This window comes from Motacilla alba, chromosome 2 (genome assembly GCF_015832195.1).
Source record: "Motacilla alba alba isolate MOTALB_02 chromosome 2, Motacilla_alba_V1.0_pri, whole genome shotgun sequence".
Lineage (NCBI taxonomy): Eukaryota > Metazoa > Chordata > Aves > Passeriformes > Motacillidae > Motacilla > Motacilla alba.
The window spans coordinates 74,800,025-74,821,287 of record NC_052017.1 but is presented as its reverse complement, the minus strand read 5'-3'; the positions used below and the strand labels follow the sequence as shown (position 1 = coordinate 74,821,287).

Sequence of the window (21,263 nt, the reverse complement as noted above, 5' to 3'; positions counted from 1 at the left end):
TTAAGGGAGAATTAAGCGCATGAGTAAGCAAGGCAAGGTGGAAGTAAATATTGTACTTGTATGTATGTAAAGGTATCAGAAAATACATTCTCAAAACTTGGAAGAAGTCACTAAGTTAGGTCTCCTTAAAGCTGGTGGAAGATATTCACTTCTGAAAGAATACTTGTAACAATGCTTGTACTGTTTCATTTTCAGAGGATAAAAACAACGCAATTTCAATTCATCAAGAGAAGAAAAAGCCAGGGAAGAAGTCAGAAACAAGACATCTTGAAACAATAAATCTGCTGTATTTTCTGAAGCACATATGTAATAATACATGATAAAATAGACACATCTGCTTGAAAAAATACCACTATTTAGGGCAGTGTATTTCTCTGTTAATGAATATGACAAAGTCCTCCAAGATACCTCTCCTTCCCAGAACTGTTAGGTTCCACATAGACTCTCACCTGCATGCTGTTACAAATCCTGATTTAGGATGCTGCCAGCTATGCCACTTTTAAGGAAGAATATGATCTAAAAAATACAGACATATGATAGAATGTGTAATCCCTAGGACACAGACCATTGGATCATGTTATCAATGTTGTGCTTTTCTATGCTTTTAGATTTCTTATATATGCTGTGTATGTAGAATCTGTATCCATTCATGCTCATGACACCATGTCTGCATTGTTTTACTCTTTACTTACCCCCTGCAGTGTGTAGATATGATTTTTGTTAAAAATCAAGCCACATAAACAGCACAGGGGACCTATTTTCTTTGTCACTACATCTATATGGGTTGATTACTCTGTCCTGCAGCTTTATCATCCCTAACTGTGTGCATGTCTCAGGATTATGCCTCAGGCTAAGGAGAAGCATTTTCAGAAAAAGCCAGTGTAAAGGAAGAAGTAGCAAGCGGCAACTGACCAATTAGTTATTTTTTTATTTGGTGTCATGGGGATTCCATTATGGAAGAACTCTGACAAAGGAAAGTTAATCAGCTGCAGCCTTTTGATTAAACTCAAAGTGGATAAAATCTGATTTTTATCATTTGGATAAACAGCAATATTAATTATGCCAAAAGTAATTATGCCATGTGGAACTATTAGATGAAGTTTTACACATTTTTTTAATATATAACATAGAGTCAAATACATTTTGGAAAATACTTTCCAGCTTTTTTAAGATATCACCAGTACAATTACACTACTTTGTCTCACTAAAACCTTACATTTGAAGTTACTGCCCAGAGGTGTCAGCCATATAAGCAAAAAAAATATTATACAGGTCAAAGTATTAACATATTCCATATGATGAACAAGACACATTCAGAAAAAGGATTAGTAGAAAAATTAAGTAAAGATAGCTTCCCTTGGGAAAAAAATTTAATTAAAGTATCTGCTGGAACACTCAATTAGCAATTTTAAACTCATCAACTTCTGTGGAGTCTCTATTCACACAGCCAAGGCCTCAAAACTATATTCTCTTCCAGATTCCCTATTTAGCACTTTGTTGTCCCATCCTGTTTGGCAATAACAGAAACAGCATTCTTGCTTACCTGTGCAAATCCTCCCTAGATTAGGAAACAGTGAAACATTTAACCTACTGAAACCATTTTTTAGCTACGCACTATTTGGTATAGATTTTTTTGTCTGGGAAGGCCACAGAGCTCCTTGGAGTCCACCTGCTGTGACAGTCATGGTCTCAGTGACACAGCGGAGAAACTCCTCTGTGGCTCAGCAGCCCCAGCTACAGCCAGGGTTTCTACAGTATTAGGAGTTCAGCTGCAGCCTCTATGGTCAGCACTGAAAGTGTTAATCCTTTTCCGAGGCTACTTGTTTTTAGTTAACAGGATGCAGGCAGATGGCATCACTTGCAAAGCTATTGTTTTAGTTTTTCAAGAGACACAGCAGCACCTGGAAAGCATTCAAGAATTCCCAACAAGCAGGATAAAACCATAGCTTGTATATTTGATGCAGATAAGCTAAATTCTTCAAAAAATAAACCATTGGGCATTTTTAAAGATTGCTGAGATGTATGAATCCCTGTGGAAATTTCAAATGCATCCATTTTCCTTGAAATCATATTGTAAAAGTCCTCATTGCAAGTCTTGCCAAGGTCAAGCAGAAGGTGCCCGAAGTAAATGAACACCATAAAAATAATTTTGCACCTTTCCAAAAGCATATGAGTTTAGGCTTAGCCTAGATAGGCTGTCCCATTTCTTCTTTGCTGGTTACCTAATTGTCAAAGTGCCTCAATAATGAAAAAAATCATTAGGAAAATATTTCTTGTGTAGTGAAGAAGACATTCTAATACATAATGCTTTAATAATCATCTGAATTAAGATTCAGCATTTCACAATAAAATGCTATCAGAACTTTTGCAGAAATACATTTGTATTGATTACCTGTAGGTTGTTCCTTTAAATAATTACCTCATAGATCAGTCCATAATATAGATGTTCATCATAATTTCCATTAACTATTTACGTATTTTCTTGTCTTTACAGACAAATATTTATTGAGATTGGATGTGTCTTCACATCCTCAATTCCTTGGTGCAATTGTGGATCGCTACAAAGTACAGAAGTAAAAATAGATATGCAATCAAATGGAAGATGTCTACTAAGGTACAAGCATGATGCAAATGAAGTTCACTACAGAAATATTCCAGCTCTTTTTGTGCTACACGAAGCCTCAGGCTTCTTTCCCTGTTTCTGATGCATTTGAGAACTATTGTTTGCTGCAAATGTGACCCAGCTTTCTTGGCATGAAGCAGAAGGTTCCTTAAATCTAATACAGTAGCATTACTGAACTGCATTACCTCTTTCCAATGAGAGAAGGGAAAACACAGAAAGACCAGAGAGGTAGAAATTAATGGAAGAAAAGAAATATGCAAGAGAAAAAAAAAGCAAAATAAAAAAAATTATCAAAAACTTAGAAGAAAGAAAAAAAAAAAGAAAAAGGGATAATAAGAACATCAGCACCAGGGCTAGCAGGATGCTGAGATCTCACTTATGCACACATACACAGAAAAGATGCCCAGCACGTCATGGACAAGCTCTGCTTGGAAAAGCAGGCAAGAAAGAATCTTACTGAAGGTACAAAGACAACTACACAGTTTTCTGCCATTTTCAGCGATTCCTTGTCAATGACAGCCTACTGAACTGATCATTTTTATAAGCTATTTAAAGCAGTAAGAACCAATGATTGACCGTACATGACTCAATCTTATGCACTACATCTACGTAATTACAAGACATAGAATCAGAGGAAATAAAAATGACCCTGTGGCTTGTTGCTGAGCCCACAGTGAGTCACAGCAGCTGTTTTTTTGTGCAGCTGGATTACAAGGACATAAGCATTTTCAATTACTTGGTTTTATTGTACCCAGGACCTTGAAAGCTTTGGTACTGTGAAATTCAGGATTACAAATCTTCAGATTACAGTTTCTCACTGTCTGCCTTTATTTCTGAAGCATTTTGGATCTATGTTAATTGAAGAGAAAATAAATTCAGCCAAAACACAATCCCTAGACTAGAACGCCAAAAAAGCTGAAAGAAGTAAAGTAGTTAACATGTATCTTTTGTACTTATATACTTTTACAGATTTCAAATGGGAACACTCCTCACAGGCAGTATTGAATCAGCTATAAAAAGCCTCAAGCTAAATTTTAGACCAAATAATATTGCAGAAGGCAACTTATCTGAGAGTTAGGGAGACCAAGGTTTGAAGCCTCTGCTTGGATTAATTCAGAACAGAAGCCCAACCTGCCTCTGAAAAAGTGAGTAAGTATTCTGCCCATTGTGCTACTGAGTAATTTACAATTCCTGTCCCTACCAATGATCTTTTAGCTTTTATAAAAATTCAAATAACTTCATTGGAGAGACTCAGGCTATAAAATATTGAGGCAAAATTACTTAAAATGAGACCTGAGTTAAAGCCAAAACAAATAGGAATTTAAACTGTATTTTCTTACAGCCCAAAAGAATTCCTTCACTGCTAACCATTGTGCTAACTTCTGCTTAGACATTTTTCTTCCTATCTCTTTTCCTCTACTGGGCACACAGAACAATGACAGTACTTCAGAAATAGAACTAACTTTGACTAATCAGAATTTTCCACACCTTGCACCACAGGCACCTGATGTGTTTGCCTGCATAGTCAGCAGATTCCCATATGAAAACAAATATATTGCTTTCATATGCACATGACTGCATCATGGAGATACAAGTTACTTTGATGCCACCATGCAAGAAAATGAGTGCAAATGAGAACTTAATAAGGAAAATTTGCTCTCTCTTTTTTGTCCTACTTTCTTCCCCTAACATACGCACATTAAAACAAAGACCAGCAACGCAGGTAGTAGAAGCACATAACAGACACCACAGCAAACCCAGACTGGTAGAATAAAGCTGACTTAGGGAAAAAAAAAAAACACATCTAAATGAAAGTTTCCATTCTACATTTCGGCTCCACAATGAAGCTGTAACAATGTCAGAGCTGTGCTATTATCACCACCCATTTGGTCCCTTTGACGTATTTTGGTGTTAAGTAAAGTCTGCAAAATGCTGTTACACAAGCCAAAAACAAAATAAATGCATTGATCTCACGTGCAGTACTGATCTACTCTGATACTCAGAATATATATAAATATTGCATATTTTAAAAAAATGTACCCTGTCATTTTTAGAAGAGAAGCATTTCATTTGCTGAAATAAATTACTAATCTGAGAGATTGCAGACAGAGTCATGTTTACAATCTTTCAAGGTTCATCCAATTTCCTTGTTCTTTTGTGCTGTCTTGGCAGCGAAACATAACTTATGATTTCTTTTTATCTGTCTGTAATGGCAATGCAGTAAATTAAATCTGGGGTTATTTTAGCCAATCATATATTCTGATTAGTTGTAGTCTAATTAAGGAATAATGAATAGGGAAGTGACAAATTTCCTCTTCCTCTTTTTTCTTTTTGTAATTAGAATGCATACTGCACATCAATCAAATAATCTACCTTATTAAAAATCACAACTTTTTTTGGAACCCACGTGTTGTTTTGTTGGCAGGAGCATTTATCAGGTTTTATGGCCAGCTGTCAAGAAATCATAAGGTACCAACATTAAGCTATCTATCTAATAAATATCCTCAAGGAAAGATTAAAAATAATCTGCCTTAGCTGTTACAAGAATGACAAAACAGCATGCAGTCTTTTAACTAAGTGCAGAAGAGGGTCAAGCCTTGATGTTAAAACAATTATTTAGGTTGTCAGACAACAGCTAGGGCCTAATAATTCTTCTAAGCTCTTAAATTTCTACAGTTTAGTCTGTGGTGTCACTTGTACTCCTCCAAGTCTTGATCTGGAGTGAGGAAGCAATAGAATAAAGTGAGTGCTGAATAAACTAGAGGTGAAAACCTCTATAAAGAAGATGGATAAACACAACTTTCCACATTATTAAGCTCACAAGCAACAGATAAAATATACTTTGGGGGAGTAAATCTTATGTAAAAAGTGTGAACTAAGGTAGTATTTAATAAGAGAGTTAAAGAATCTTCAAAATAGAGGCATTTTCTTTTAAGATAAAAGAAGGGCAAAAATACAAAATACAATTTTTTGTTGATCTTATATGAGAGAGATAGTTCAGATTTACAGTCCTACTTTTTTATAATGGGACTGCTCATACTCACTGTATTCTCCATGCTGTTCCACAGGCCAACACTGTCCTTAGTGAATAAGACTGACAAGGCCTTAAAGCATTACATGGAGGGACATAAAAATAGAGTTTCTGCTTTTCAGTCAGGAGCATGAGGCAACAGCTACAATATCATGCAATGTTTCTGAATGAAATGATTTTGGGTTTTGCATCTTTTTCTGTACAATAGTTTGTTTCAGCTATTTATTAATTTTCTTTTTCTTTTTTTTTCTCCAGGAAAGCAAATTCTGTTTGCAAAATGATTTCTTCAGCTACAAATCAAATTCTGGAAAGAAAAATATTTCCTTCAGGAAAGTTTTGACCAGGGTTTTTACAGCTCATCCCAAGGCTGAAAACACTGACTCATTGTTGAGAATTCACAAAGTAATTCTCTTTTCATTTCCCCACGTGTGAAAGCTGAACCACCACATCTGTAAATTTACTTGGTATTAGATAACATTCAAACCACCATTAAAATATTCAAACCACTGGTTTAATTTTTCTTTTTTTTTTAAATAGGAATCTCATCATGCCAACATCTATTGTTGCAACTGTGTGACTTTGACAGGGGAAGAAAAGTTTCAAAATAAGAAATTGTCACATACAATGTGGAAGTACAGGGCACCAGAATTAGATGCCTATCATCAAAAATAAACTGAACCACAAAGACTAATTTACATTACCTACAGCATTAGTGAAGACTAGTCTTACGTATTACATAAATATATGAGTAAATTGAATTGAAATGATACATTGATACTGGTCATCAGAAAAGTGCTGTTGTTATCAAAATAAGGTCCTTTTATTCTCTCTTATTTATTCCTTTTACCAATATACCATGACAGCAAGTTTTTTCTTGGAACTGTTAAATTATATCTGAGGCAGAAACAGCATTTCTCATGTAATTTTAAATTAATTGGACAAGAAAGTGAAATGTTATCATTCTAAACTAAGTCCATGAAAGTTTGAAAAGTCTATTCCTAATAGAAGAAAAATCTCATGACATAAAGAAAATTCCAGGAGAAGCTGTGAGAGGAAGATTCTTTTCCTGTCAGATGTTCTGCCTAAGAGTAGGATTTAATGAGCTTCCCCTGACAGGGGTAAGTCTACATATCTGTGGGTATTTAGGTAAGACACAGGCAAGAGATATTTGACAGATTCCAAAGCAAAGCTTTCCACTTTGCACTTGACATAAAAAGTATCATTTCTTCCTTTGCATTGCTTCTTATTGGGGTTCAGTCTCTATATAATATTTTAACTTAAACCCTCAAAAATTTTTGAGTACTTAGCTCCTACCTGAGAGCTTGAATGCAACAGAAGGATATTATGGTCCTAAATTCTCTAAGGATCATCATTTCCCATTTAAAATATCAAGACATGAAAACAAGAACCCTAATTCTATCCTCTCAATGACAATAAAAAGAATAATGATTTAAGCACGTACATATTTTCACACAGAAAATAAACAAGTTCACAAATTCCCAGGTAGATATTTCATAGTGGTGATATTTATAATTCCTTCTTTCTAGGGATGGATTTCACTTCTCTATATGAAAAATAACAATAGAACTAGCAGTTTGTTTCAGGACATGTCTTCCTTGTGCTGTTTTCAATGTAAAGAAAATAAGGATACAGTGATACAGATATGCCACATTATATATAGATATTAAAGATAAAGATAGAAATAAAATCCTATGTGTTTTTGCATTATACCTGGCAGCCAGCTAAATTTACAATTATCAGCATTTACACAAACTTTGAAATCTTGAAAGTCTGTGTTTCAATGCAAAAAATCACTCTGCTGTAAAATTATTAAATAAAAATAATTACACCTATGGTTATGGTTTGAATGAAAACCTTTGCCTTGCTTGCAAAAAGCACACATGTTCCTGTTATTAGTCCATTGAGCTTGAAGGATTGGTCATTGTACTCAGATTAAAAACTAAGTCTATATATTTCTTAGATATGACTAAAACACCAGGATTTTTTTATAAATTTTTCACTGGAAATGGGATCTGTGAAGGAGAGAGAATGACCTTGTCTTTGGAAATGGTGAGTTTGAATATCTTTTCAAATTTCAATAGGCCAAACATGCTTAAGTAGGAAAACATTGGACAGAAATAAAATTGCATGAGTTTAAGCTTCCAAATGCAGGAATACAATATTGATCCTCAAAAATCATTATACTGTGGATGCAAGGGGAGGGAAAAGGAAGAAAATCTCTTTCTATAAATGCTTCAGGCAGCAATCACAAGAGACTTTCAAGTCTGAAATTTGCTGCAACACTCAGAAAATTAAAATACATAAAACTTCTCAGAGTTTTAATGTAGTACACATTTCAAAAGCCATTTTTCACTATTTGAATGTGAGTATATACCACTAAGCAGCTGGGAAACCTAATTTAGGTTTGAAATCTGCTTACAATTTTGAGATCCTTGGCACTGTTTCTGGGAAGGTCCTTGTATAATACTTCTAAAACAAAATAAAAATGTTACATAATGAGAGCCAAATATATGAAATGTTTTAAGGGCCTATCCTTTTACCATATTCCATGTAAACAGGTCAACACAGCAACATTATTTCAATCACAATTCTATTTATAATGCCTGATTTGAACAACAAACTCCCTCTATAGCATCCAAACTCTTAAGAAATATTTTTATGGGTGGATGAGAAAAAGTCAAATGGGTTAAAAAAATGCATATTTTTAAGCATTTCATCTCTACTTGATGCTGTTGAATGCGCCTGTTTGCCAAAGTGTAGAAGAAGAGAAAGTGGAAGAAACAATGTTAACAGATACTTTCAAGTTAGATTTTTTTTCACTGTCAGTGGCTTTTCTTAGAAAAATGTTGACAGAGTGAAACTATTATATTTCCTTAGTGACAGAAGCTGTTGGAGAATCTTTAAATTCAGCTATAAGAAAATTCATTTATTTGAAGAACAGCACTATTTCTTATGGCACTTTTTTCTGTATCTAGGTTGCATGTGCAATTGGTAGAGAACAAAGTTCATCTTTTCAATTTCCATAGGTCTTATATCTTTATATAAAAAATATAAGTCAACTATTCCTCTACCCATTCATGTTTTAGTTGTACTATATATTAACTAGGAGTGGTTTATGTCTACGAGAGTTTAGAGGTAGTGAGGTTTATGGCAGTTTTATTGGAAGCATTTATCAAGATTTAGTGTTTGTCAGCAGCCGAACCAGTGAGCAGCCTGATGGTCATTCAGCACAAACACAGTGGTAGTGTGAGAAAACCCAGATCATCCCCAAAAATGAGAGGTTAAAATAAACCTTAAGAGCACTTTACAAACATTTACAATCACAGCCAAAATGTCTTCTCATCCTATCACTTGGACTGTTTTGAATTGCTATGCCTAAGTGACAACAATTCTTCAGTGTAAATGACAATGTGGCAACATTGGGAGAAGAAATTATGTTGATACTCACAGTGTATTCACAACTAGAAAACATATCCCTTTATTCCCTTCTCAGTGTGGCTACCAGCCTGAGTCTCTCCTGTGGGTAACTACAGCAGGACATAGTATTGATGTTTTCTTCCTGTTGGAAATTGCTCCATTTTCATGTTAGAAACTCAAGCTGTGTAGGGGTAGAGTGAGGAAAGTCATAAGGCACTTGACTTGTAAATAATCTGTCACAGCAGGTCAGGGCCAGCTAACTTTCCTCACCTAAATGAAGGAAAAAGAAAGAAGCAAAAGACAGGGAGAGACAGATCTGATTTCTGCAAATGTCCAGCCCGTCTGCTCAGCCAGATGGCAAATTGAATCACAAGAGGAAGGTGTCACAGAGAAGCCGGAGACTTCCCTGCTTTATCATTCTCTAGCCAAAAATAATAATTCAACAGCTTCCAACAGAACCCCAAAGGCTTTATGTACTAGCATGCTGAGCTTTCCTGTAATCACTGTGATATCTTCAGGAACAAGAGGTGGCATGAATCATTATTTGGATGTGATAACATGACCCATACAAACATTAGGGGATAATAGGCAAGTCTGCACTCTGCAAATCGAATCACACCATGATCCATCATTAACCTAAGTGAGCTATTGCTTTATTGAAGTAGCCCTGTAAATGAATAGGTCACAGTCTATTTAAAAGCTGAGAGATTTGTTAATGCTCCAAGGTCTTATATTTTATTAGAGCATACAGCCCAAGTACAACAGAGATTCTAAGTGTCTTTTTAAAGGAGAGGTAGCAATGAAGGGAAAACCTAAGATTAAGACTTGAATAATTTTAAAATGCTTCATTAAAACACTTATTTGCACATATATATAAAGCAATTCTTATGTGTCTCAATTGTAGTTTTATCTTAAAGAGGAAAGAAAATATTCACTAATTTGATAATTTTTTGTTCTTCACAAATTTTCATAATGCACAAGTAAAGACTTTGGGAATGTAGAAAATTAATGAACTTCCAGTTGTTCTGAATCAGCACTACATGACAAATTAACAGTGTCCTTCAGTAAAGAGATTCAGAATTCAGAATTAAGCCAATTAATTGCTACTTTAGGAACTCTGGATTTTGCATAGACGCAAGTCCAGGTGTTAATACCAGTTCTTCAGTGCTCAGTTGTGATAACAGGACTGAGCTTCAAAACTAGTTAAGAAAAACCTTTCAAGGACTCCCATGACCCTCCTTTTCTTATGGCATCCTGGAATCTTTATTCAGTTATGGATGCAACAAGGAACTATGGACATCCTCTGAGACTGCTGGACCATAAAAGAAGAAGGAATTATTTTCCCCCTAAATACTCCTGAAATCAAGTTTAAATCACAAATTATATATCATTATACCAAAAAATTGTTTTATTTTTATAGCCATAATCTTATAGCAAATCTTTGCAATAAGGGAAGGAAATTAATGAATCTTTTAATCAAATCACTATACACTATCAAACCAGTTTTGCCTGAAAAAGGTAGGAATGGGTTTCACAGTTGGGAACAAAATATCTTCTCCAAGTACTGCATGGATAACTTGGGAGGAGCAAATACCAAAGAACTTGATAAATAGTGATAAAGGGGTAATCACTTGAAAACGCTTCTATTTCCTTCTAGGGAGGATGGACAATTAGCTTCTTCACTTTTACCCTGAAAAATATCTGCGACCATTTACTACAAGACTCTGTTAAACAGCTGTTTTGAGAATATGTAAGGTGTTTTAAGGGACTGTGTGTTGTAGTACTTTTTGTGAATTCTAAGGCATCCACATAAAATAATTTTGGTTACATTTCTAAAGGTTTTCCAGAATAAATTACTATATATTACTGTTGTTTAGCTAAATTCTTTGTTGGGACATACTTTTCTTTTGATAAGCTTCAATTATATACTCATTACCTGCATACTTCCTTAAGACCCTCTGACACTTTCCCCTGATGGACTGAAATTCACTGGGGCATACTGCTTCTACTGACAAGAGCCAAGTATAACAGTATGTAATTTTTTTCTCCAGTTGCAGCTTCAAGAAGGACATTCATATTCATGTTTAAACAACTCAGTTCACTCTACACTCCCACTCTAGAGCTGTGGGAAAAAAAAAAAATTCAGTGAAACACCTTTCCTGTGCATAATAACAAAATCCCCATGAACCACACGCAGCCTTTGCAGAATGTTAGATGCTTGAGTAAGCTGCTATATCAGACCCTCCTCTAACTTTGAAGTCTGACTTACATTTGTATTTCTGGAACCTCCCTGATGATATCTATGACTGTCTCTAAAATATACATAGCATATCAACTTTGGTAGGTAGAAGACTTTTACTCTTAAACTGTTAGGATTGTATGCAAGCCACTGATGAGTTCCTCTTGATTTCTATTTGATCTAGTAATTGAATAAAAATGAAAATGCATTCTCTCAGTGTAAAAGGGCAACTAATAAATTAGGGAAGAACGTATAGAAATCAACACAACTGCTTACAACAAGCATTATGAATATAGGATCATCTCTCTCTCTCTGTCATAGCCAAACAAATGACACTGACACCTAATTCATTTTCCTTTGAGTTGACGACTGAAGAAATAATAGCTGCATTGTCCTGAAAAGTTCATTCTTGTCTCCTGACTTATATGGATGAGCTTTTGGAATCCAATGTTAGCAACATTTTGGGGTTTTATTGTTTTTTCTTTTATAATGACATTTATTTATAAATAGAATCTCTCTTTGCACCTATCACCAAAATACTATGCTATCAGAAGAAAAAGAGAATGAATACCAATATTTCATAGAAATGTGGAGTGGTTAAGATTGGAAAAGTACGTTAAAGAGTAACTGGATCCAAAACCCCTGCAATGGGCAGGGACGTCACCCACTAAATCAGATTGCTCAAAACCCCATCCAGCCTGGCCTTGAGCACTTTGAATGAGGGGCACTCACAGCCACTCTGGACAACCTGTGCCAGCGTCTCACTAGTCCCAAAGGTAAAGAATTTCTTCCTAACATATAATTTAAATCTGTCTTTTAGTTCAAAAACATTCCCCCTTTCTCTATCAATATCTGTCCAGTCGCTGTCCCTCTTTTTATAAGGCCTCTTTAAGTACTGAAAAGCCACCAAAGGTCTACATGGAGCCTTCTCTTCTCCAGGCTGAGCAACCACAACTCTCAGCCTGCCTGGGTAGGAAAGATGCTCCAGCCCTCTGATCATCTTGGTGGCCCTCCTCTGGACCCACTCCAACAGATCTACATGTTTTCTGTGCTGAGAACTCCAGAGCTGGACACAGTACTTCAAAATGGGGGTCTCATAAGAGCAGAGCAGAGAAGGACAATCACCTCCCTCAATCTGCTGGCCACACTTCTTTCTGATTCAGCCCATGATACATTTGGCTTTCTGGGCTGCAAGCACACATGGTCATTGGGCTTTTCACCAACCAATAGCCCAAGTCCTTCTCACAGAACTACTCTCAATGAGTTCAGCTCCCAGTCTGTACTCATGTTTGGGATTGCCTCGACCCTGGCGCAGCACCTTGCAGTTGGACTTGTTGAACCACATGATGTTATCATGGGCCCACTTCTTGAACTTGTCTGGATGGGATCCTGTCCTTCAGAGTCACTCAGCTTGGGGCCATCTGTAAACTTGCTAATGGCGCACTTGATTTCACTGTTAGAATTTTATGTCATTGATAAAGATTTTAAAGAGCTCTAGTTTCAAGGCATCCCTAAACCATATTAACAGCAGCTCCCAAAAGAAGCCCTACCAGCAGGTATGCAATAAGCAGGGCAGGAACACGGAGGCCAAACTCTCTGCCTGGCCAAAGGGCTGCTGTTTGCCAGCCACAAAACAGTACAAGCTTTGCGACTGAGGGAGTCTCCAGCCAAGGTTAAGCCAGATTTACTCCTGCTCTGTGCTCCTAAAGAGGCTAGAGAATCAACCTGGCCAAAAATCTAGCTTCAAAGGAATAAATTTCTACAGGAATCAATAATTACTACTGGAATACAACAGGAAAGATTTTGATGAATCAAGACCATCAAGCTTGTTCATTGAGCTGTCTCTTCAGTGAATCATGCAGCTTTATTTCTCTGACAAGGACCAGAACTAGTGCTATTTCCATCAATGACAGGAAAGTTGGAGCAAAGAGCTTTCATTTAACTTTAGATAGGTTATATTTCTCTTCTTCTACCTTGATATTATTTCCCTATCCACCATCATTACTTTTTATTATGCAGTTCAAGCAATCAGATCATTATCCATGAGACCCATTTTGTTATTTTGAAGTGTTTTCCTGTGGCTGAAGTAGTTTTCAAGGTTAATACCTAATTCAATAAAAATCCCATTGTTTTTCATGCTGTTGTCAAAGATTTCAGTGGTTTATAAGAAAGACGTAATGTACAGAACAGAACTGAAAAAAGAGACTGCTTCTGTGAGTGAAGGCATTGCACAGTCTACCACCTCTGACTCTGCTACTAGAGGACAGATGTTTGGGGGAAAAAAATCTGTCATTTGGTAACTGACAGTGGGAATTAAAAGACAGTAAATGCAACAGTAAGTGTCAGTAAGTGTCTTCACTGAAGTAATGGTCAGGACATCTCAAAATTCAGTTTATAACTAAATTTTATAGTAGATATTAAGAACGCATGTGCTAAGACAAAGCGGAGAATAAACACAAAGAAAAAAAAGCAAAATATTTGTTACAAGATTTTGAAAAGGAGGTAGATATAACAAGCTGTGACAGGTTCACTTGATCTGTCAAGGAAATGCAATCCCTTTCTGGAGTTTAGCAAAGTAGCAATTTCAGAGTACCTCACAATTGGTTTTACTGAGTAGGAGAAAACAAATCAGCCAAGATAAACCAATAAAGAACAATGAAATTAGGAAATAAGTTATTTTAAAACAAAGAGGCCAAAATAGTATGTCTTAGCCCTGTCTTATTCAATAGCAATGTAAGCTTTTCAGTGATGAGAGGTGATTAATAACTTGTACTATTTCTCAGGGAAAAAGAGTACTTTAGCAGACAGCTTCTCAGATATAAGGGAATTCTCTTAACATTAGGCAGACTCTTAAGTGGCATCCTAAAAAGAGACAGACTTAACTATCTTTCTGAAATTTAGGTCTCTGAGCAGCAAATTGTATTAATGAGGGATGACAGAATCTGTACCCTTTTACCCTAAATTTTTCCCTTGAGAAGTAAGCACACCGTCACGTCTACTCTGTGAAATCTGATAGTATCACAATACAAAATAACACATATATGAAAACATACCCAACTTTATTTCCACAACTACGATGCAACCACTTATAAGTACCATACAGCTCCTAAATGCAGGCCAGTAGGAGTGAATGCTCTGAGAGAAGCCAGTGTACCACAGCAGACTGTAGACCTCTCTCCACATGAAAGACTTTTCTAAAAGTGAATCTAGAGCTGAAAAGAGGTGCCATCTCTTATAATAGATATTATATTCCAGTTCCTTTAGTGAACAGTCAAGTACCTAAGAAAAAGGAAAGATCACATGATATTTTTCACAATGCAGTTATAAAACAACACTTCATGTAACAAACCTTCTTAGTAACATTTGTCCACTTTTATCCACAGTGAACCATAATTTATTCCTTGTGATGCCTTCAACTCAATGTGCTATACAAACTCAAATCATGTTCACATTTTAAAATGTCTTATAAAAATTGTTTCATTTAAAGAGTATGTATAAACACACCCAAACTGATGTATACATAAAATGCTTTAAGTGGAGGCATTTTTATGAGTCACTTAAAAGCAGAACAGTACTTGGCTTCATAACAATTTTCACATTAAGATACCTCAAAGAGCTTTGCAAAGAAATAGCTTGGAAACCAACAAAGATACTGATGCTGTAGGCAAACACATTTTATTTGCAGGGGAGCAGACAAATGCAGAGGTTTCTGCATTTGAGTTTCTTCTCTTAACATATGAATAGAAAACCATGGTTAAATTAAGAAAAATCAAAGACACTATGGCATCAGCTTTAATTCTTTTAGAGTCTGTATTTCTCTCCTTTTTTTTTTTATTAGGAGTCTTTAATATACAGGCTCAAAATTAATGACAGTGGGGAAATAAGATTAAAATATGGCTGTTCCACTCAGCAACATACTGAGGAAAAAAACAGTATATTTTATTGCTTAAAATAATTCACACTAAAATTGAACTATGATTTTTTTCTAACCTTTCAAGAAATGTTGAATAACTCCAGTAGAATTGTCATAAATTTGCTTGTATTTGACTTTGAATTTATAGTTTATAATGGAATTGTTAAAGTTGAAAGAGAGGTCTAAAATCACTAAGTCCAACCACTAACATAGTTCTGCCATGCCCACTACCAAACAATGTCGGAATGTGATACATCCACATGCCTTTTAAACTCATCCAGGGATGACCATTCCACCACTTCCTTAGCCTATCTCTGACCATGCCCTCAATGAAAAAAACTTTCACTAATATCCAATCTAAATCTCCCCTGATGCAGCTAGAGGCTGTTTTCTCTGTCCTGTACCACTTGTTGACTGGGAGAAGAGACTAACCCCATCTGGCTACACCCTCTTTTCAGGCAGTTGTAGAGAGTAATAGGGTCTCCCTAGAGACTCCTTTTCTCCAGGCCAAACAATCTCTACTCCCTCAGCTGCTCGTCATAAAACTTGTGCTGCAGACTCTTCAGCAGTTTTGTTGCCCTTTTCTGGACATGCACATAGTCCAGTACATACACACACACATCACTGTTGGTCAACGTTAAGAAAAATATTCTGAAAACAGTTTGGTATTTCTAAAAGAAGGAGAGATGCTCAACAGCCATACGTGTATGCAATCATTTTTCAAAGCCTTATGACTGTGAATGGGACCACTGCTGTAATTTAATCAAAATGCCAGTTGTCATTACAAAATTATTTCATACAGTACTCAGTAAAATACTTACACAATTAATTGTGTAGGTATCAATAATAATAAATAATGTCTGGTAATGAAGTATGAGCAATAGAGCAAAGGTTTTAGTAAATTTTGAATATTTTTATATTAAAACTAGTATATGTTGTTCAAATCAGCAGTAGAATATATGAAAAAATAAAACTTTTAAAGTAAATATATCCAAATTTGAAATATATTCTTTTTCTTTGTTGTTTCAGACAACTTTATTAGAGCTAGAAAATAAGGAAAAGACATGTAATGAGCACATACACTCTCTCATAATCTTTTAAAGCACAAGGATAACTAGAAGCAATACATTCCAGAGCAAAAGGTAAGATCCCTCTGGGCAGGCACTGTTGTGAAGAAATGTACGCGCAGAAATTCCCTTTAGACAGCTTTCTCAAGAAAGTTGGTATTTACAATGTTATGCCTAATGAGAAAACTATGCTCCAAATAATCTTTCTTGTTATAATTTAAGACTCAGTCATCGCACAGGAAATGGTGAGTGTTTTACCAGTTTTACAGCAGGGCACATGGTAAGGGGAGCCCTGCTCCCCACCAATGAGAAGGTGTTTCCATGTACTAAAGTGGCTGGCTCCTACAGCCAGCACCAGGCTGTGAGCTCACCCCCAAGCCTCTGTGCTTCATTACGTGAAAACAGCACAATGTGCCACCCTGACTTTATCTGCTCTGTTTTTCTGTACGACTTCAAACTGCATGTCCATGTAAGAATAGTCTAGGAAAGTCAATATGAGACTAGCAGATCCTCTGAACATATTAAAAGCAATTTACCTGAGCTGTGGGTGATTATAAGAATATTTGAAAAATTTGATCATGATGCTTTGCACAGTTACACGTAAGTTACTCCCTTCTCTAATTCTGTGATAACTGTTTAAATACTAACTTAAGCACAATTTTGCAGCCTTTAACGAAATATTTATAACCAAACCTTTATAATACTGCCATAGCAGCATCTAGATGAAGACAGACACCATGACATTTTCATATTACGCAAGTGTCAATGATTTTTAAAACATTCTCTTATACAAAAGTATTTAAAATAACTTGAATACTGAAAAAGCTGTTAGTCTAAAACTCACTTAAGGAAAAGTAATTTAGGAATTTGCTAACCTATAAATTTTTTTAATCATCTCAAGTACTACTATTGAACAAATGGGTTATTTAAGGTTGAAAGAAAGCAAAATAAGCATTTGCTTTCCTTCTGAATACTGACTACAAGTAGTGTTTTTCTTCAGAAAAACAAAACTCCAACTGATGGGTGCAAAATGAGAAACTGCATGTAGCAAGAAAACTGTAGCCTTTACATTGGTTATTCTGTAATCTACTTTCTATTGCATGTCATTGCAACTGAAATATTAGTTCTTCTTATATATTTGGAAGAAAAAATTACAAAGTATTGAATACTTTGAGGGAATTCTGTCTATTATGAATAGAAATTGTGGGAGATCCCTCCAGCACAGTGGATAAACAAATACCATAGACCTGACATTCAGAACAGGTGGGGGGGGGGGAAGGGGGCAGGAAGGACACAAATTAATCGAAATAAAGCAAATTTGAGGATGAATGTCATCTATGGGGTAGATGCAAGAATGACAAAATAAATTTGCTAATAAAAGAGCCTTTTCAAAACAAAGTATTTTGTTTATTGCTTCCCCAAAGGAGAATCTGTTCCCTCTGCAGTCTCCCACAGGGGCCTCAACCTCTGGAAAGAGCAACATGAGGTAACTAGTTTGATCAGTTCTGTTGGAAGACTTTGGTCTGCATGCTGATATGTTCTTGAGCACTCAAATCAGTTTAGCAATTAACTGCTTATGACTTCTGCAATGTAACCATTGCCTCTCAGACCTGGGAAAATATTTTGTAAGAAGCCTTGAGACCTCTTGAAAATACACTGTCATCAATAAAAGGTGTAACATGTTCAGAAGACAGAAATAAAGACACCCTGACAAATTTGCTAATTTCATAAAAGCATAGTTTCATGGAAATATTTTAATACTGATTTACTTTGAATCTGAAATGCAATCACATACACAGCAAAAGGTGCATTATAATAAGACCTACTTAGTATTCTTGAATTGTTCAGTTTTTGCTATTTATATTTGAATTTGAAAATAGAGAAAGAAATACCAGTAACCGCAACCATTCATTGATGCTCTCCAGCATCCTATTTAGCTCTGTACAGATATTTGCAGATACAGAAAAAAGCCCAGTTAACTGCCACTCAATAAACACAGAAATTTACACATAGTCCATCATCACCACCACACCATAGCATGCTTTAAAATGAGTATTTAAAAGGCAAGAGACTATGTTTCCTCCTTGCTCTAGATTAAGAATTGAAATACCAAAGCCACATAGGCATTAACATCAAAAATTACATGAGATACTCAAGGTAAGTACCTTCACACATTGCTGTCATAGGTACACTTGCAGCATGATTTGTAATTCAGAGCAAAACCCACTATTAAAACGTTTGTATAAAGATTATGCATGTCATACTGTTCATCACATGATTAATTCATAGAAGATCAGTTTGAAACATTATATTGATAAATCATGGCTCACATTTGAAAACCTTGTGCCAGGGCTAAATTTTATTTCTCCCCATTAATTTTCTTCTGCAGTGCCTTTTTTGTTTGTTTGTTTTAAGGGGGGAAGCCGCTCAGGTGTTTTCAAAGTTGTTTCAGGTCGAATTCACATTCCTTACCTTCTTCAATTTGATTGATCCTTATTACTTCAAACGTCAACGCTGCAGAAATCCCCCCCCCCCCCACCTCCCTGTCTTCAGACACACACAGAGTACTGAGCACTCAAAAAAAAAAAAAAAAAAGGGACATAACAGGAGTTTCACACCATCTCTTCGCTATTCTCCCTGTTAACTGAGTGCCCAGTTTGGCACGCTGTATTTTCCCTCCTATCAGCCCTGATCTCAGCAGCCAGCACAGACGAGGTGGCTGCACCCACACCTTTGTGGCGCCCAGGTACCCGCGTCTCCCAGAGCCGCTGCCCAACCGCCGGAGGGCTGGACACCTGCAGGGCGGGCAGCGGAAGGTGTAGCTCCTTCCTCCCCCTACCCTGCTCCCTCTCCCTTTAGGCACTGTGGACTCGCACACTTTGTTCGGAACTTACTGAAGTTTTGCGGTTCCAGACCGGGATGAGCAGGGAATGGAGGCTGCTACATCCGCACGGTCGGGCTCCTGGCGAGCGGCCCTGCCGCTCCTCCGGCGGGGGCAGCGTCTGTCCCTCGGTGCCCGGCTCCGGGGACCCCCACACCACAGCCCCGACCACCGCGGGGCCATCCCGGTCTCTCCCCCTTCCCAGGAAAAGCCGCCTTACCTGCTACATGGAGCTGCAGCAGCAGCAGGCAGACCAGCAGCGGCGACCACAGCGGCAGCGCCTCGCTCGCTCAATCGCTGTAGCAGCAAACTGCCCTTTCTCGCCTTCCCCTTCATTCACAAAGGATGTCGCGGGCGGCAAAGGCAGGTAGAAACCACTTTCTTACTGGAAGAGGTCGGTTCCCTTCTCAGAACGCCTCTGAATAGCTCTCTGAGGCTCTCTACACATTCACCCTTCAGATCAATACCGCACTTCAGCAGCAGCCTGAGCTCAGCTGCGGCTGATAGAGAACAGCCAATTGGTATTGAGGATTCCCTTTCGGTAACCCCCTCCCACAAAAATACACCGTCTGCATTTGAAATTTCGTGAGTTGTGAAAAGTAGTTTTAACCCCTTGCTTGAAAACCACCCTGTGCTTTCGGAGCTCCAGATAATCTCATTTTTTATTTTTGCATTAAAAAAAAAACAAACCTCTGACTGTCCAAACTGTCCCCACCTGAACGTTTTTAAGCTGGGAAACAGTCAGTGAGCGAACTAAAACACCCGACCTGGCGATCAACTGACTGCCTACCTAGGAGGATGATATTTTTGCAATCTAGTAGATATAGCCCATAGCCAAAACAAAAAACAAAACAAACCCTCCCCCCCAGAAAAAACCCAATCAAAAACCAAAAAATCAACACAAACACACCACAACCCCCACATAACAAACCAAAATGCGCAAGAAAAAAAAAAAAGAAAACAGAAAAAAACCCACAAAAAGTTACCTTCCCCCTAAAAAAGCCTCAAATCTATCATCTAGACACCATCCTTATTTTTTTACCCACAAACTTCCTGTATTTCTGACCAAAAATATGCCTCTACTTCAAGCAAGAAAGAAAAAAGAATTTAAGTAGTGGCATATACAGTCACAGTAACATACCTAGAGAAGAGAAATTTTTATTTTGGCCGGTCCTGAATTTTATTTAGTGGATATGACTTCACAATGTCATCAAGGACATTGAGTACTTCACTTTTGAAGAAATAGCTTTACTTGTAGAGCCCTACAACTTTATTTCTAGACCTTCATAGTAAATACACCATCTTCTTGTTTGTTTCTTGGTGTTCATATGAAGGCAAGAACTGTTTTAAAATAGGTTAAGCCTGAGATCTTATTTTCTGACTTAAAGTAAAAGGTATGCTACATGAATTACTGAAAAATAGAAGATTCTAAAAATACTTAAATTTTCAACAAAACAAACCTGGCTAAAATGCACAGAGGTAAGTGAATCATGTTACATTAGCATGTGGATAATACAATCTTCATAGCATTTCATTATTCTGAAGTTTGTACTGCAAATTAGATAGTGTGCCTAGTAAAGACACACTTGGGTTTCCCTCAATTTAGTTGAAAAAAGTGCAGTGCTATATATAACATAATATTCATTTGACAGAGGCAGGCAAATAAATTACAGATACCTGCATGGATTTTAATGTGGCAGGCAAAAACTTCATTAGTTTTAGTCAAATAGAGAAACAGGCCTAACTACTCCGGGAAACACAAAGCAGCTATCACCTATGAGGTAAGGCCTTCCTCTCTGTCAAAATACTGAACACTTTCTGCATTGCAAAGACACAGTTCATGACTTTTGGCTTCTGGCTCTTGGGCCATTTGCAGCCTGTTAGGATAATTTGTATGAACTCTAGGCTCAGTTTCAGATGCCCTCTTATACAAAAATAACTTGTGGAAGAGCTGTTCTGGTAGTGACTGCAGGAGAGCTTCGAGATCCTTGACTTTCAGGGAATTGCTTCCCCAACGTAATTCCAGTTCTGAACATGGTCCCCACAAAAGAAAAATACACCTGATCCATAG

General features: G+C 36.8%; 1 protein-coding gene across 4 annotated transcripts in view; it reads right to left on the bottom strand.

Annotated features, from left to right (window-relative positions):
- The window catches only part of CDH12 (cadherin 12), a 539,049-nt gene extending 519,369 nt beyond the window's left edge, over positions 1–19,680 (bottom strand). For all 4 annotated transcript variants that reach the window (XM_038160521.1, XM_038160530.1, XM_038160539.1 and 1 more), the window contains exon 1: positions 19,413–19,680. The gene's annotated coding sequence lies outside the window, so the exon portion shown is untranslated. The remainder of the gene's footprint in view (positions 1–19,412) is intronic.
- Positions 19,681–21,263: the final 1,583 nt, after the last annotated feature.